This window comes from Nomascus leucogenys, chromosome 3, assembly GCF_006542625.1.
Source record: "Nomascus leucogenys isolate Asia chromosome 3, Asia_NLE_v1, whole genome shotgun sequence".
In the NCBI taxonomy this organism is placed as follows: Eukaryota; Metazoa; Chordata; class Mammalia; order Primates; family Hylobatidae; genus Nomascus; species Nomascus leucogenys.
This window is the reverse complement of record NC_044383.1, coordinates 57,420,359-57,426,358: the sequence shown is the minus strand read 5'-3', so window position 1 is coordinate 57,426,358 and position 6,000 is coordinate 57,420,359. Positions and strand designations below refer to the sequence as shown.

The 6,000-nt window shown below is 40.3% G+C and overlaps 1 pseudogene; it reads right to left on the bottom strand.

Annotated features, from left to right (window-relative positions):
* Positions 1-351: 351 nt before the first annotated feature.
* LOC100591548 lies at positions 352-1,541 on the bottom strand (annotated as a pseudogene).
* Between the last annotated feature and the right edge of the window lie 4,459 nt (positions 1,542-6,000).

The following is a 6,000-nucleotide window of genomic DNA, read 5'->3' as shown; positions in this document are numbered from 1 at the left end:
AGACACCGCCTCCCGACTAGTTCATCTATAAAAACACCTGCATTTCATCACAGATCTGCAACCCATTTTTCTGGGACCCCTCTCTGTCGCAGAAAGATATTCTCTTTTTTTCACCTATTAAATTCCCACTCTTTTTTTTTAAACATTTGTACTTTTGCTTTTATTCAAAAGTTCTGTTGGATTTATTTCAAGATTAAGGACCACAGTATGATAGTCAGACAAGAACTTAATTTTAGTGTACAAACTGCTTTAAACTACATATACACGTTCAGAGTTAGGGAAATATAATATAGTATCCTTCAGTTTAAATGTTGAGAAAAACTTTGCAAACATACAGAAGAAAAATAATTTTTATGTATGTTCCTTTGGTTCACTAAACTTTCTCCTTTTTGGTACTGACTCTTGACTAGAAGAATCAGAGTGATGGAGCACTATTCTCCCAGATTCATGTTGACTTCTCTTCCGATTTTCTTTGGAAGATGTTACTGGTTGATTTCCATTTGCCATTATTCCGAAAGACTTTCCACTTCTTGTTTTGCTTTCAGACATATCAAGTTCCGATGTTTTATTGATTAACTGCTCAACCTGAGAATGAGAAATGGAAAGATCTGGACTTTCTTTATACCTCATAATTTCATCTTCCTCACAAACTAAACTTGGTTCTCCGAGTTCAGAAAATCCAGGGTTTTTTTTTTTTTTTCCTGCTCTTCCATTTTAGTTCCAATGTCCAAATCATCACTTGTATAATGTGCCTGTTCATCTTCTACATCTTCGTCCCACAGGATTTTGTGAAGTCGTGTTTTTATTTGTTTTGGTGATAGTATAGTTGAATAAATATTTTCCATTCGTTCTCTCTCAGTGGTCACTTTTACTTTGAAGGTGTGAAAAGGTGTTGAGACTTCACCCACATTTAAATACATAGGTTCCCCTTCAAATGTAACTCCTTCACAATCACCATCTTTAAAACCGGGAGGATGGTAATCTGGGGGTGTAACTTCATCATAGTAAAAACGTTTCATGGTCAAACAAGCAGCATTAGGTAAAGGCCCCATATTTTGCATTAGGATATAAATCTTGCGAATGAGGAGAGTGCTTGCTTTCTTGGTGTCAGTACATAACACGCTAGACTCATTGCTTTGGTTTCCACTTATGAAGTCCATAAGTGGTCCATTATTGGTCTATTTGAATTTGAATTGGTAACATTCTGAAATTGTCTGAGGATCTTCTGGGTTTGTGTATATAGCTAGAACAGCCATCCTTAGATATTTTTTCTGTAAAGCATCATAACATCCTAGCATCCATTTCACTAACTGTGTAGATGCTGGGCAATTTTTATCTTCTCTCAGTATTTTGACACAAAGATCATCTAGATATCTGGTTCCATAAGCACATTCTGGAAATATTCCTCTCAAATACCTGATACAGGATACTGAAACTGCGAGGAGCCTCTTCACTAACACCAAAGACTGGTGTTCAGGTGATATCTTATTGGGAAATACCAGTGCAGTCATGGAAGTCCTCTGCAACTGGGCAGTGGCCATCTTCTTCTGATAAAATATTTTCTTTAATTCAAAACTATGTCTGAGGGGCAGGCGCTGGAAAATTCCCACTCTTAACCTCACTCTTAGTGTGTCCACATCTTTGATCTCCGTGGTTGTGAGACAAAAAACCTCGGATGTTACTCCAGATAATGAAGCCGCTTCAATATATTTTGAGGGTACATGTAATATTTTGATACCTGTATACAATGTGTAGTGATCAAATCAGGGTAATTGGGATATCCTTCACCTCAAACATTTATCTTTTCTTTGTACCACATTTTCTGTATCCATTCATCCACTGATGGACACTTAGGTTAATTCCAATATTTTCAATTATTTATTTTTAATTTTTGTGGGTACTATATATATATATATATATATACACTAGGTATATATATTTATTAGGTACCTAAGATGTTTTGATGCAGGAATGCAATGCTTAATAATCACAGCATGGAAAATGGGATATCTGTCCTCTCAAGGATTTATCCTTTGTGTTACAAAAAAATCCAATTATACTCTTTTAGTTATCTGAAAATGTACAGTTAAATTATTATTAACTACAGTCACCCTGTTGTGCTAGCAAATAGTAGGTCTTATTCATTCTTTCCAACTATTTTTTGTATCCATTCACCATCTTCACCTCCCCAGCACCCTCCACTACCCTTCCCGGTCTCCTGTAAGTATTCTGTTACTCTCTATCCCCGTGAGTTCAATTGTTTTGATTTGTAGATTCCCACAAATAAGTGAGAATGTATAAAGTTTGTCTTTCAGTGCCTGGCTTGTTTGACTTAACATGATGACCTCCATTCCATTCATGTGGTTGCAAATGACGAGATCTCATTCTTTATGGTTGAATGGTACTCCATTGTGTATATGTACCACGTTTTCTTTCTCCATTCATCTGTTGGACACAGGTTGCTTTCATACCTTGGCTAATATGAAAAGTGCTGCAACAAAAATGGGAATGGAGATATCTCTTTGATATACTGATTTCCTTTATTTTGGATATATAGCCAGCAGTGGGATTGCTGGATCAAATGGCAGCTCTATGTTTAGATTTCTGAGGAACTTCCAAACTGTTCTCCATAGTGGTTGTACTAATTTAGATTCCCACTAACAGTGTACATGGGTTCCCCTTTCTCCACTTCCTCACCAGCATTTGTTATTGCCTGTCTTTTGGTGTTTGTTTTGAGACAAGGTCTGGCTCTAGCATTCAGGCCGGAATGCAGCGGTGTAATCTTTGCTCACTGCAACCTCCACTTCTTGGGCTCAAGCCATCCTCCTACCTCAGTCTCCCAAGTAGCTGGAACTATATGCATGCACCACCATGCCAAATTGTTGAATTTTTTTTTTTTTTTTTTTTTTTTTTGTAGAGGCAGGGCTGTCTAGGCTTGTCTTGAACCTGTAAGCTCAAGTGATCCACTTGCCTTGGCCTCCCAAAGTGCTGGGATCAAAGGCATGAGCCACTGCGCCCGGCCTTGTCTGTCTTTTGAATATAAGCCATTTTAACTGGTATGAAATAATGTCTCATTGTAGTTTTGATTTGCGTATATCTGAGGATCAATGATGTTGAACACTTCTTCATATGCCTGTCTACCATTTGTATGTCTTCTTTTGAGAAATGTCTGTTCAAATATTTTGCCTGTGTTTTGACTGGATTATTAGATTTTTTCCTCTTATATGTGGCTCTTGTACACACATAAAATTAAATACCTAGGAATTAACCAAAGAAGTGAAAGATCTCTATAATGGGATTTTTTAAAATTTCTTCTTCAGATTGTTCACTCTTCGCATATAGAAATGCTATTGATTTCTGTATGTTGATTTTGTACCTGGAAATTTTACTGAATTTGTTGATCAGTTCTAACAGTTTTTTGGTGGAGTCTTTAGGTTTTTCCAAACATAAGATTGTATCACCTGCAAACAAGTAACAATGATAATTTGACTTCTTTCATTCTAATTTGAATGCCCTTTCTTTCTTTCTTTTCTCTGGTCTCTCTAGCTAGGCAAACAAATGGGATCTCTGTCTCTGTTTTGAGCCACGTAAAGCTGGGGGTGAAGTGACACACACACCACTGTGGCCACCACCACTAGGACTATGGTGGGTCAGACCTGAAGCCAGAATGGCACTGGGTCTCACCCAAGGCCTACTGTAACCACTCCCTGGCTACTGGCTGTGTTTGCTCAAGACCCTGGGTTTCTACAATCAGCAGGTGGCAAAGCCAGCCAGTCCCGTGTCTTTTTCTTCAGGGCAGTGAGTTCCCCCAGGCCCTGAGCAGGTCCAGAGGTGCTGTCTGGGAAACAGGAACTAGTGTCAAAAACCTTAGAACTCTACGTGATACTCTATTTGTACTGCTGTTAATCTAGCACACAAATCACAAGACAAAGTCCTTCCCACTCTTCCCTCTCCTTTCTGAAGGCAGAGGAGCCCTTGCTCGTGGCCGTTGCCACCACAGGCCCATGGGGTGTACTGCCAGACTATGGTTGATGTTCTCTTAAGTCCCATGACTCTTCAGTCAGCTTGTGGTAAATGCTGTCTGGGCTAGGACTTACCCTTCAGAGCAGTGGGCTTCCTTCTGGTCCAAGACAGACCCAGAAATGACATCCAAGAGCCATGTCCTCGAATTGGGGACCTCAAAAGCTCACTTGGTGCTCTACCCCCATGTGGCTGTGCAAGACAAAGTCCGTTTTACTTTACCCTCCACTTTTCTCACATAGAAGAGTGTAGCCCCATAGCAACCATAGTTGGTTGCACCTAAAGCCAGCAAGTCTCAGAGTTTCACCCAATGCCCTCAGTGTAGTACCTGGGTGTCATTGCTGGTTATTCAGGGCCCAAAGCCTCTTCAATTAGCAGGCAATGAATCCTGCCATGCCTGGTTTCTTCCCTTTAAGGCAACATGCTCCATTCTGGCCCAGGCTGTGTGTAGAAATGTCATCATGAGCTTGGGCCTGGAAAGGGGGCTTCACTACTCTTGCAGGCACCCTATCCTACTGTAGCAGAGCTGGTATCCAAGATGCGAGACAAAGTCCTTCCCACTTTTACCTTTCCTCTCCTCAAGCAGAAGGAAGGGGCCTCTTTTGGAGCTGTGAGCTCTGCAGCCTGGGGTTAGGGGAGTAGTGATGCCAGCACTCCATTAGCCATCCCTGCTGGTAACTCAGTAAGTCCCCCCAGTCCACTGGCTCTGGGCTCAGTTCAGCACTAGGACTTGCCTGGAAGTTGCAGTTCTTGTGGCCTAGATTGCCTTTCAAGTTTATTTAGGGCCCCAGAATACCTTCAGCCACGGCAGCGAGATTTGTGGGAACTCAGGTTTGGACCACTGGGATTGGCAATTCCCCTCTGGCTAGGGCTGGTTTAATGCTCTCTCTGTGGACCAGTGTCAGCTGAGTTTGGTCCAGTTTTGCTTTCTGCTGTAACAGGTAGTGCTGAGTTCAATGCCTCACAATTACTGCACTCTCCCTCTTGCCAGTGCACAGAAGTGCTCTCTGCACCATGCCTCTGCTGCCGGGGGATGGGGAGAAGTGAGATCCACAACTCAAGACTGTTTTTCCTACCTCTTCAGTGCCTCTTTGAGTGACATGAAGTTAAAAGCAGGTACTGTGAGTGCTCACCTGATCTTTGGTTCTCACTAAGGTGCTTTTTTTTCTGTAGATAGTTGTTAAATTAGTGTCCTTGCAGAAGGTACAATTGGCAGAGCTTTCTATTCTGCCGTCTAGCTCTACCTCCTGATTCCATATCTTGACTATTGTGAATAGTGTTGCAATAAACACAGAAGTGCAGATATCTCTTCTCTGTACTGATTCCCTTTCTTTCTTTGAGGTACAACCAGTAAAGGGATTGCTGGATCATATGGTAGTTTCATTTTGAGGTTTTTGAGGAACCTCCATACTGTTTTGGCATAGTGGCTGTACTAATTTACATTCCCACTAATAATGGGATATGAGTGTTCTTCTTTCTCCCTATCTTTGCCAGCGTTTGTTATTTTTTATCTTTTTGATAAAAGCCATTCTAACTGGAGTGAAATATTATCTCATCATGGTTTTGATTTGCATTTCCCTGATGATTAGTGAAGTTGAGCATTTTTTATATACCTGTTGGCCATTTGTATGTCTTCTTTTAAGAAATAGCTATTCAGATATTTTGCCCATTATTTAACTGGGTCATTTGATTTTGCTGTTGAGTTATGTTCCTTACATATTCTGTTTATTAATCCATTGTCAACTGGATAGTTGGCAAATATTTTCTCTCATATCTCTTCACTTTGTTAATTGTTTCCTTTGCTGTGCAGAGGATGTGATGCCATTTCTGCTTTTGTTGTCTGTGCTTTTCAAATCTTACCAATAAAATATTTGCTCAAACCAATATCCTGAAGCATTCCCCATTGTTTTCTTCTAGTATTTTCATAGTTTTGGGTCTTAGATTTAAGTCTTTAATCTACTTTGATCGATGTAGTTGTTA